The sequence below is a fragment of the Marmota monax genome, unplaced genomic scaffold, assembly GCF_021218885.2.
Source record: "Marmota monax isolate L192 unplaced genomic scaffold, Marmota_monax_Labrador192_F-V1.1 WCK01_AAM20220418_F8-fsc00007, whole genome shotgun sequence".
In the NCBI taxonomy this organism is placed as follows: Eukaryota; Metazoa; Chordata; class Mammalia; order Rodentia; family Sciuridae; genus Marmota; species Marmota monax.
In genome coordinates, this window is record NW_026692781.1 from 7,624,279 (window position 1) to 7,636,346 (window position 12,068).

General features: G+C 41.3%; 1 protein-coding gene across 10 annotated transcripts in view; it reads left to right on the plus strand.

The window, feature by feature from the left end:
• The window catches only part of Rapgef4 (Rap guanine nucleotide exchange factor 4), a 288,628-nt gene that overhangs the window by 130,736 nt on the left and 145,824 nt on the right, over nt 1-12,068 (plus strand). The window contains exon 1 of one of the 10 annotated variants that reach the window (XM_058580193.1): nt 3,835-3,855. The exons of the other annotated variants lie outside the window; for them this stretch is intronic. The gene's annotated coding sequence lies outside the window, so the exon portion shown is untranslated. Of the gene's footprint in view, nt 1-3,834; nt 3,856-12,068 lie in introns of those variants that run through there. 10 annotated transcript variants of the gene reach the window in all.

Below are 12,068 nucleotides of genomic sequence, written 5' to 3' on the forward strand. Positions count from 1 at the left end.
AGAGGTGGGGCCTGGTCAAAGGAAACTAGGTCACTAGGGCTCCCCCCATGGATGGATTAATGTGCCTCTGGGCATGAGTGAGGTCTGGCAGGAGTGGATTAGTTTCTGAGGGTGCAAGTTGATGTAAACAGGTTGGCCAGGGCCCTCACTGCCCCCTTGCTTATACACATGTTGCTTCTACCTGTGGCTGGTTCTATTTCTGCTTCTCCATCATCTTCTGGGGCAACTCAGCAGGTCCTCACCAGGAGACTCATCCATGCCATCTGGAACTTTCAGTCTCCAGAATCGTGAGCCAAATAAACATGTTTTCTTTCCAAACTACCAGGCTGAGGTATTTTGATATGGTGACACAAATCGAGCTAAGACAAAGTCCCTTCTGTTGAACTGTGCCCATTTGTTCTCACCTTTTCCTCTGCATGCCAAACCTTTTCATGCACCTGAGCCTTTGTATGTCCTACTGCCTCTGGCTGGAAGGCCACTCTCCCCTGTCCCCCCTTAGGAAGCACCTCCTGCAGACTCTCAAGGCCCTGCTTGGTTTCATCTTCTTTGTAAAACTTTTGAATTCCTCCAGATGTATTTTCCCCCCTCCTCTGGGCTCCCGTAGCACTTTGTACAGATGTGTATCAAAGAGCTTATCATCACTATTAGTATTATAATGCCTAATTTTGTGTTTATCTCCTAATACAACGTAAGCTGCAGAGGATCGGGTTCTACATCTGTAATGTAGCTTCTTCATGCATCATCCAGGTGCCTGGAACTAAGTGGGTGTTCAAGAAGTGGCTGATTAATATTAGAATGTTGAATGCATTCACCAGTACCCAAGGCAGAGCGAATATCAGAGATATATACGGCAATCAGAGGAATTATGAATTCTTTACTGTAAAGGACTTGGGAGTGTTTTCAGTCCTATTTCTCCCCCTGTCCTGCTGTCCTGCCGTCCTGCCATCTTATAGATGGAAAGAAAACTGAGGCTAAAGGGAGGGTCTTGGAAGATGCCTAAGAGATGGGTACCCAGCTCTCCTAAATCTCAGTTAACTGCCCTTTCCATTGTACAGCATAGAAATTCTTCTGGGGATTGACTAGACACAGTGTGTTGACTGGAGTGTGATCAGTAAAATTGTTCATCCTCAGTTCCTCAATGGAGGAAGCAGGGTATTTTTTGATGGACTGATCTCCAGGGATAGGAAGCAGATCAGAGAATTTTAGCGTATGCTTCAGCTTTCATTTACAGCCAAATAAACAAGCTGATTTTCTATATCCCTTAATTTTTCCTTTTGGAAAATAAGGATAAATCTCAGCCCCCCAAGATTGTCTCTACCTTATCGGTAAACCTGAATAGATCTGAATCTCTGGGGCTGGGGTTGTGGTTCAGCAGCAAAATGCTTGCCTAGCCTATGTGAGGCACTGAGTTCAATTCTCAGCACTGCATATAAATAAATAAAATGAAGGCCTGCTGACAACTAAAAAAGATAATTTTTAAAAAATCTGAATCTCTGAAGCTGCTTTGAATCCATAATTTTTTTCTCTCTCTCTTTTTGTTTTTGTGATTATCAGCCTGGTGACCTGTCTTGTTATAAGCAACTTGATATTTTTTTCTCTGTTTTATGGAAGGTTGAATTTAAAAATGGAAAGCATCATTTGTTCAAGAGTTTCCCGTATCCATCGGAGTGGTAGTGATGTCATGTTGCTAGAGCCAGTTAACTGCTGGAAGCTTCATGGTCTCCACTTGTCTAATGGGAAGCATTTGACCTGGCGAAGAGCCCAAATGTCCATCTTCCTGGGGCTGGCAGCCACTTATGGGGTCATAAAGATGAGCTTTAATCGACTTCCCAGACACCTCTCCACTGAGGGAATAGAGTGCAGAAGAGGAAAGCAACGTGTGTGTGCTGATGAGCAATGGCTGAGGTTGATAGGTGGTTTGAATGTCACTTTAAATACAGGAAAATCTCATTTATCATTTCAAAGATGAAAGATTTAAATGCAAACGTACAAACTAGACCCTCTCTATAGTTAAAAGTTGCATTTTAAGAGTCTCAGCACTCATTTTTTTTTCCTTATAAAGAGCTGGAAGAGGTCATATGACATTGTGTTCTTTCAAGTTAGTGGGCTTTTAACATCTTTTTGGCATGTTTTATAAAGAAAGAAATCCATTTTTGCTGGATTTCAAGTCTTGGCAATAAATACTTCTGTAGAGTAATAATGTCAGCAAAGAGGTCTTGTTTGCTTACAAACAGATTTCAATTGTTTAGAGTCCAAATTATGCCCTGTTGCTGGAAACATGGGCAGTATTTGGTCTCTGTTCATAGAGCTACTTTGTAATTAGGATCGCATCCAAATAACAAATGTCTCTTCTCCCATGGAGGTCATTGCAACTTGCAATTCCTATTGACAGAAGATGGTTTTACAAGACGACATCTATACCCAAGGATGAGTTTTAATCAAATACACACCCCCCCCCCCCCCCCCCCCCCCCCCACACACACACACACATACTCAGGCTACATAGTACGTTTCTGATTTTGTCTCTAGTTTGGTACTTTTTAATGTCAGTCAACAAGGAAATTTTTAGATACATAAAGACATTTTGTAAGATTCAGGTCAAAGCCAATATATAAACTTCTAAACAATAAGTGGCTTCTCTTAGCCAATTTTCCAAAGGAAAACATACTCTGGCACGCCGGACCACTTAAGGTACTCTGTGTTTCTGGGATTATATCTACCGATCTTTTGCAACATCCTGTGGTGCACAAGGTATATTTCTGTAGTTATAGAAGAAGGTAAGATGGCTGCCCCAATAGCTTGGAGCTATCAAGCTCAGAAATCACTATTGCCAACTTCTGTAGAACTGAAAAGCAAGACTCCCACAAACATCATGATGGTAAACAGTGAATCCAGAACATGCAACAAGAGACAATCCAGTACCAACTGAAAGTAACTTGGTGGGGAGGTGTTATTTTGTTTTAGCAGTTGAGGTTCTGACGCCAGATCCCTAATTTTGTCTGAGGAAAGCTGACGTGTGTAGCAGCACTATTTAAGGAGAGGAAGTTTGATGACTGATAAGAGCCTAGGCTCAGAGTCAGGACTTGGATGACTGGCGACAGCCATTTCCACAGCTGTCCTTGGGGACTACTTGGTGACCTTTTGTGGCCTGTGCTGTCTTTTTTATTTTTAGGAATAGAGATTTCTCATTCAGTTTCACTACAGGGAACTCTTAAAGAATTTTCTTCACAAAGATATCATGCTTTATTTCAGTGAACTTTATTTTGAAGAGTGATCATTTGTTATTTTCCCAAGTATTATTTTCCTACTTCGTTCTGTAAATAAGGAAACTGGTAGGTGGGAGGAGTTATAATCTTATCCATTTGGAACTTCAAGTTTTCCTGTTCTTGGTGCTAATCAACCAGGTTACTGATTCCTTTCTCCACCCAACATATCTGTAATCTGAAATTCCTAGTATCTTTAAGCCAGACGAGGTGGCTACAAATGAATCCGTAGGGATCAGGGAGGGAGTATTTGGAATAATTCCTTGCTATGCCCAGCCTGCAGAGGAAAAAGCTCACTGCCAAGTTTCTGTTCTTTTATCCAGGACTGTATACATGATTTGTGGTCAGCCAGTGCAAAAATGAAAACTTGGGGCCTTTTCTTCAAACTTATTAAGAATTTCAAGATGGTAGTAGCGCAACGTTAAACCAAGTGTGGGTCCCTGAATGTGGGAGTCTACATCACCACACAAGTCACCTCCTCATGAAGCCACTCCTGGTTTTACTTTTTTCCCTTTGGTGAATTTTTAAGGGCTGGTCTTACCTCATCTTAACAAAGGTTACCTTGTGACATCTGTCAGATATTAAACTTCAGGTATGTATCTTGGTGTTTTCTGATTTCTCTCAGTCGGTTGAGTGTGTATATTGTGTCTTCTTCTCCTCCTCTTCCTCTTCTTTCCTTTTAAAAAACATTTGCTTTAGAAGCCAGCCTTGATTTTTTTGCTTTTATGTCCTATTTTCTCATCTCACTGCCATGACATCTGTTTATCTCAAAATTCTGGGCCAGTATTAAGCTAAAAGGCTCATGATGGAAAAGTGAGACTGATTGCAAGAAACAAAGATCCAAATTCATGGACAGCTGCTCTCTGTGGTAGGATCAGAGGCAGATGAGAGCATGGGTGGAGGGTGTGTGTGTGCAGATGCTGAGTTGGGTATCTGACATCCTCATCAAATAAACTGTGCAGAGGTTCAGGTATAGAACAGCAAAGGAAGAGGAGTTGTTCTGTTTTCCAATTGACATAGAAATTTCCAGTAACAATTTCTGTGGTCACCAAATAGACTTGGAGAAAGCTAAGTAGTATAAGTTTACTGTCGCTTGTAATAGATTTCCCCAACATAGAGAGGGAGGAAGAGCTGTGTTTAATGATGGAACCTTTCCTCTGTACTGCTTCTACCCTCGTTTTCATTGACACTATCAAGACCAATGTGGTGGGAAGAAGTCACAGTGAGTTAGGAAGGAGGCGTGGCCATCTTAGTCTTTTCTCACTGGTCATGGTGGGGTGGGGGTGATGGAAGGAAAGGTGGAGGGTGCAAGTCAGGGCTGAGGTGAGGGGTGTGCAAGTCTTTGGTATCACTAAGCATCAGCTGGCAGTGTTACCTGTCACTCTGGGAACTCCATCCCTGAGGTCTAGCTAGGGCATCCTTAGGGCTCCATCAAGGATTCTGTTTTGGAATCAAGGTTTTACTTAACTGCATGAATATGGTGTAAGACCTTAATTATTTAATCCTGTTGCCTTTTCCTTATCAACAGTCAACACGTGCGATGGCTTACCTTCTGTTTCAGCTGCACTGTCATGGACAGTTCAGGAGCACTCTAGTGCCCCACCTCCGTTATTCTCAGTCTCTCAGGTTGTCTGCTACAGGCCTTTTTCCTAAACCACAGGAGCCTAAATTCAAGATGGCTGGGAGTCTGTGGGGGAGTTAGTGCCTCTGGATATACCCCTCGCATAATTGCAGACAGAAGTCTGCAGATAAGTGGCCAGACTCCTGTGCTTGGAGGCATAATTCTGAGATGCATTCGTCAAGCGTGGCTTGTGGGCTAACCAGCTCATTCACACAAATTCCATGTTTTTTCTTCCTTCCCTGTATTTGCTTTTCCTCCTCACATTTCACGTCTGCTTCCTGGGATGATCCAAAGGCAGTTTCAAAGTGTGTGTTTAGAGAAATACAAATTAAGAAATGCCCATAAAATGAATAGTATGCCATGTTGGTCAGGCAAGTGCACATATTTTCTATAGGTCTTGGTTCAACTTGTGTCATTCTTGGAGTATAGGTCTTTGAACTTTGAACTGATAACACAGAGAAAGTCAGAAAATTAGTAATGTTCCTGATGTTGAAAAGTTTCCCATGTATTCATGGCATCTTATTAAGTATCAATTTGCACAGCAAATGTTTTCTTTTTTTTTTAGTTGTAAATGGACATAATATCTTTATTTATTTATTTATTTATTTTTATGTAATGCTGAGGATCAAACCCAGTACGAGTACTAGGTAAGCACTGTACCACTGAGCCACAACCCCATCCCACAGTAATTTTTTTAAAATATTTTTTAAGTTGTTGAAAGATCTTTATTTAATTAATATTCATTTGTGGTGCTGAGAATCAAACCCAGTGCCTCACACATGAAAGCAAGCGCTCTATCACTGAGCCACAACCCCAGCCCTGCACAGTAAATCTTTACAGAGGCTACCCTCTTTGTCAGGCACCATGCAACCCAATGATGCTAGAAAGAGAACTAAGGTATGATTTGCGCCTGATGGAAGGGTATGTTCTGTTAGGCAGAGATGATACTAGTGGTCTGCCCTGAGTACAGTGGGGACCCAATGGGAATGGTCAGTGTACATTCTTGGTTAGGAATTGTGAAAGAGGAGAAGGTGAGATGCCCACAGGACAGACAGAGGAAGGACATTACCAGACATGGGGAAGCCTAAGCAAAGGGCAGAGAGGCACATAATGACAGTCTTGGGGAAGAGCTGCAAACATTTGGGACATACTGTGACATTACCTTAGAACCAAGAGATGAAAGCATCTACCTCATGTCCCACGTCAAAGACAGTGAATGTCAGTGAAGGGCCAGGAAGCATTCTGAAGCATCGTCGGTGTCATAACAATCGCATTCCTATGACATTTGCACTTTATAAAGCAGATCCACAGATTGCTGCCCCAAGTCATGGGAATTGAGCACAAGTTTTATTTTTTTAATATCTTCACTAGTGCTTTATAGTTATACATAGTAGTTGGATTCAATTTGGCATGATCATACATACATAAAATATAATATTCTCCACTTAAGTCCCTAGTCCTCTTTCCCTCCCCTTTCCACTTCCCCTGTTCCCTTTTCTCTACTCTACTCTACTGGTCTTCCTTCTATTTATTTGTTGCTTTTCTAGTTGATGCTTTATATATATATATATATATATATATATATACACACACATAAAGGTGGAATTCACTGTGTTATATATGTACTTAGCATAACCTTGTCTATTTCATTCTGCATTTTCTCCCTTTTTCTGTTATCCCTCCCTCCCCCTCAATCTACTTCCTCTACTCCATGGATTCCCCCTCTATTTTCATGGGAACCGTACCCTCCTTTATTTCCTGATTTGAGCACAAGGCTTTTGAATCAGGATTCTAGGCTCTGTTTTTCTTGTTAAAATATTATAACACCTTTAGTTCCATTTTTAAGAAGCATGTGTTGTGATTTAGTCAGGGCCTCAGGGGTATAGGGTTTTAGCCTCTGTCATATTGAATATGATGCATTTATACAGGGCATGTACTTTCTTTGTCTTCCTCAGAAGAAGGGGCCTCAGGAATGTCTTACAGTCTTGAAATAATGGCACTCTAAAGCTCCTCCACTGAAACTTGATTCATTGAGCAGGAAGGTCCTGACTGTAGTGGATCTTCTGTCCTGATGCCAGAGTCTCTGCCTGACCAGCATGCGTTCAGTTCCACATGCACGCCTCTTGGCGCAATTGTCTGTTCTACATAATTTCCAGAATGATCCATCACCTGTCCCGCAGACCACTGTTCCCCTTTCTTTCCTGCTCACTGCCTGTTTAGTGTGGAGTGGCTCATGGAGCATATTCAAGTCTGATGGGCTCTCTATGGAGATTGTGTATATAGGCCTTTTCAAGTTCATTTACAGCTTCATCATGGATGCTGTCTTGTGAAAATAGTCACCTTCACAGTACTACAAGACTATCCGGAGAGTCTAGGCTCTTTGCACCAATTCAGTATTAGTTTCCTATGTTGAATTCCGAATTTTAAAATCCTTTTTTACTGCAAGGTGTACAGTAGAAAATTGGGGCTAACCTTTCTAAAAGTTCTAATTCTCGTTCTTTTAGTTTTCTTTCTTTTCCTTCTCTTTTTATTCTAGGGGAAAATATTTTGTGGGAGACAGTAGAAGTTATTTTGTAAAAAGTGAACATTTATTTTGGGAGCAATTGTAAATTGATCTGAAAGTAGAAGAATAGTGCATTCATTTCAATCTGAATAGGAATTTAGACTGACTGCAAGGAAGAGGATTTAAGAAGAGGGGAAAACCGATCTGCAGCTTTGTGAGAAGTGGGTGCTGAAATCTGGCTTTGCTTTTGGGGGCATTTCAGAGAAGCTCAAAAGGATGGTATCAGTGTCTCACCATCTGTTTTCTTCTTCCAGTTTGTACCAACCTTTTAAAAACATGCATACTCATGCAGGCACCTGCACCCGCTCTTTCGGCCTTTGAAGTGGGCGATGAACATTGCATAGTAATTATCACAACATTGGACTTGAACTGTCTTGAACTTTCTGCATGTTCATTGGCTGACTGATGCTTTGTACATTGAGCATCTTCAAAGAGCACCAAACAGAAGAGCTGTTTATGAATTTTCTTTGGAGAGCTCGTCCTAGCTTCTGGTATGTGAGGGACAAGAAGTGGGGAGCGGGGAGTGATTGTTTTGAATTTCTGGGACTGTTTTAAATGCTCCCTTGACGCATCCCTGCAACTATTTTGCTTTAAAGTTTTCTGTTATTCTTTGTTTTTAATCTTTTGGAGACAACAGCTGGATTCTGCTTTCAGTGATTTAAATTCCCTGTCCTGTTGTGAGCCATTCTGAAGGGTTTTTTTTTTTCCTTTTCTTTTCTTCTTAAGGCACGTGGCATCCTAATTTTTCATAACAGTTAATTAAAATTTGGCTTTTTGGAACTTATCATTAGTAACTGCTGGAGAATGGTACCAGTGGACATTTCTAAGAGTGGGAGATTATTTCCACCCTTGCATCCCCCTCATCTGAGGCCAGAATGCTTCCCCACAACCTGACATAAACTGCATGGGTTGATGCATGTCTTGCATGAATATTCCCCAAAAGACTTATTTTCTGGTTATCGTGCACAAGTTTCTGTGAGTTTAGTTATTGCCAAAATGGTTTGATTTTATACATAGCAAAATCGACTTCTAACTTGGTTCTCTGAGATTCTCAAACCTGAATTTTATGCTGATATCATTTGTTCCCCCAAATACATGCTCAGGTCTCTGAGTGCATTGTCTTAAGTATGTTTTGTGTTGCTGTAAACAAAATAGCACAGACTGTCTAATTTATATGAATAGATGTTTATTTGGTGCATGGTCTGGAGACTGAGAATTCAAGATTTAGAGGCAGCATCTGATGAGGGCCTTCTTGCTGCATCCTAGGTGACACTTAAGGGTGCGATGTGACGGAAAGCATCACATGGGTGAGAGAGAGCAAAAGAGGGCTAAGCTTACTTTTATAACAACTTCCATTTCAGTGATAACAACATTAATCCATTCATGAAGCAGGAATGACCTAATCACTTCCTAAAGGTCCACTCCTCAACACAGTTGCACTCAGGGGTGATGATTCCCACATGTGATTTTTGGGGGACTTGTTCAAAACATTACAGGCATTCAGAGAACAATATCTGGTACAGAAAGGAGGGAGTTGGGGGGGGGATGGATAAAAATAACACTTGCTCAAAAACAACAGCAGCCAGAATTAGCTCCAAAGCCATTCAGAATGATTGGCTTGTCCAGATTATAAATTTATAGGATGAACTATGTCATTACAACAACGTTTAAAAATTTGATCCGATTCCTCGCACTCCCGATTGCCATGATATCCTCTTCTATCCCAGCTTTATTTCAGAAAATTATAGTGAAAGTGGAGACTTTTCTGGGAAATAAACCAGCAGTGAGAAAGAGAGACCATTACTACATTCTTTGAGAAATCAGTTTGAAGCATTTTTTAAAAAATCCTCCCTTCTCATGCCAGATTATATGAAGTGCTGAAGAATGGAAGAATGGAAGGACTTAGCAATCGGAACCTACTGAAGCTGCTGAGATTGATTAACCTTTCTTTGTCCTTACTGAGATAGGACAGACTGAAATTATCCAGTGAATGAAGCATTTTTAGGATTTACAAGGAAAAGTTATCTTAATCAGTTTTTTATCTTTTTTGCGATAACATAATTTTCAGGATACATCATTACGGCAGACTGAATTATAATCTACAAATTAGAATATAATTGTGCAATTTGTGTTTAATTCTCTTGCTCACATTTTATATTAGGCATATTTCTTTGCAGACTTACAGTATTGTGAGTTTTTCATAAACAGCTATTTAAAGCCATTCACATAATCAAAATAATATTTATAGATATTCAGGAAATGATTATTCTTAGGAATTGTGGCAAAGCAGAAAATCTTACTGTGTGGTTTGCCACCGCCACCCCCTCCACCCCAAAAATTCAAGTTTTGGTTAAGTTCCCCGAATGAGCGTTGGGCAAATTAGTTTCTTTTGGAATGATCATACAATTGAAAGACTAATTTAAATTAGGAGGGCACGCTGGGCTTGGCAGAGGGCATTGTGAGAAAGCAAAGCATAATTTTCCTCCAAACAAAGACAAGCTTGTTGGAGAGCATGCTTTATTGCCTGGAAATTCTATATATATGCAAAGTTGCTCATCAATTCACTGTTGGGTTTTGTGTGCTTGGTTTCTCCTTTTGTCTGGAAAAAATCAAATGCTGAAAAAATTAAGGGTAGCTCTGCATGCTATAGGCACCAAGAAACCTACCCATGCCAATTCTCTTGGTGTGCAGCATTGCTGGTGGTGAGCTGCCTGTGGGAGAGATGGTCTGACTTGGGCTTCATGCCGGTAAAATCAGTATCTATGCTTAATCAGAGCCCACCTGGAATTTCCGGAAAGTGGCATTCCCGCATCTTTTTCTGATCCCTCCCTCTGACAGCCAAGAGGCTGCATTGGGCAAATTAGGTTCACATCCTGAAGTCTACTCAGTGTCTTATCTTTTTTTTTTTTTTTTTACAGCTTTATTGAGATATAATTCAGATGCCATACCATATGCCCTCTTATGATATATAATTCAATGGCTTATACTAGGTTGTACAGCCATCACCATAGGTTTTAGCACATTTTTATAACCTCCAAATAATACACCCCAGTTAGTGTTCTCCTGAGACCCAGACTTGGGTACGTGAATTCAGTGAAATGACGGTGGTCATTCTTCAGGATGCTTTTGAGTGGGAGTTCTCCTCTTTGGAACCACCTTTTACCCCGTGCCATGGCTTCTTGACATGGCCGATACCTTCAGTCCTCAGCACATGTATAATACTTTGTAGTTTGCAAAGTGCTTTCTGACAACTTCCAGGTAAGACCTGGCTGGCAGCATGATAAGTTGGACTGAGAGGTTCCCAGGTGATTGTCCTGGAGGAGGAGGGACCATGTTATTTGGCCACATCATCATCATTGTGGCCTGCACACTGCAACCTGATCGTGGCCATGTAGGGTCCTTGTCTGGGGGTAGAAACAGCAGGAGAGCAATGGGTCTGAGCAAAGAAGAAAGATGTAGGTACCAGGGTACATTTCCAGACAGAAGGGTGGGGGATGGGGATCAAACATCAAGGTAGAATATTCTCATAGGAGGAGCAAAAGATCATGGCAAAATCCAGATGGGTGAGGCCCAGCCTGAGGGACAAGCAGCTGAAGCAGGGTCAGGAGAGCCGGGAAGAGTCTGGCCACTGAATCCTGCACCCCATAAAGGCATCCCAGTCATGCACCCGCATGCTGCCTCATGCCCCTGGGGCCCATCACCCTCTTCTTTGCCAACTGCACAGCTCTGATGCTTGCTTTTGCTTTTCTTTCCCCTCTACCCACTGCCCAGTACCTTTCCTCCAGCCCCCTCCCTGCTCACTCTGTGGACCCATTTGGACAGGCTGCTCTGGCTGCCATTCTCCCTCCAGATCTAAGTTCCTCCCTTTGGTCAATATCTGATATCCCTAGTGGAGGTAAAGAAAGATTTGGGAAGCCATCCCTGCTCCTCGGGTACAATCAGGCTGGACCAGATCGTGCAGGGGATAAACCAGAATGCCATCATTCTGGAGCCCGGGGATGCACAGAGAAGGCTCAGGCCAGTCCCTCCTGTGCTCTGGAGTCTAGGATCAGGGTGCCCTCCTCGTGGATCGTCCCCACATCTGTCATTTTTCAGTTTCTGTCCGGATTAGCTACATGCCACATTGTACGGGTGGGAAAGTGATTGGCAATAATTCATTCTCCTGGTGAAATTTCTAAGGACTTTCTAATAACTCCTCCTCTACTCCCTGAAGTTTTCTCCTCTCCAGATTGTTCCAAACTTTTTCTGAAAAATATATATCTCACTTCAATTAGTTGATGTTATTTAAAGGCCATATGGGCAAAATATAATTTTAAAAAAATATTTATTTTTTAGGTGTAGTTGGACACAATACCTTTGTCTCATTTATTTATTTATTTATTTATTTGTCTGTTCATTTATTTATTTATTTACTTATTATACTTTTTATTTTATTTATTTTTATGTGGTGCTGAGATTCGAACCCAGGGCCTTGCACGTGCTAGGCAAGTGTTCTACCACTGAGCCACAACCCCAGCCCCAAAATATGATATTTTTAAAACATCAGGAATTTTTAAAAACCTACAATAAAATAAAAATACTCATATATTGTAAATATTGAAAACATGCATTCATGTTTTGT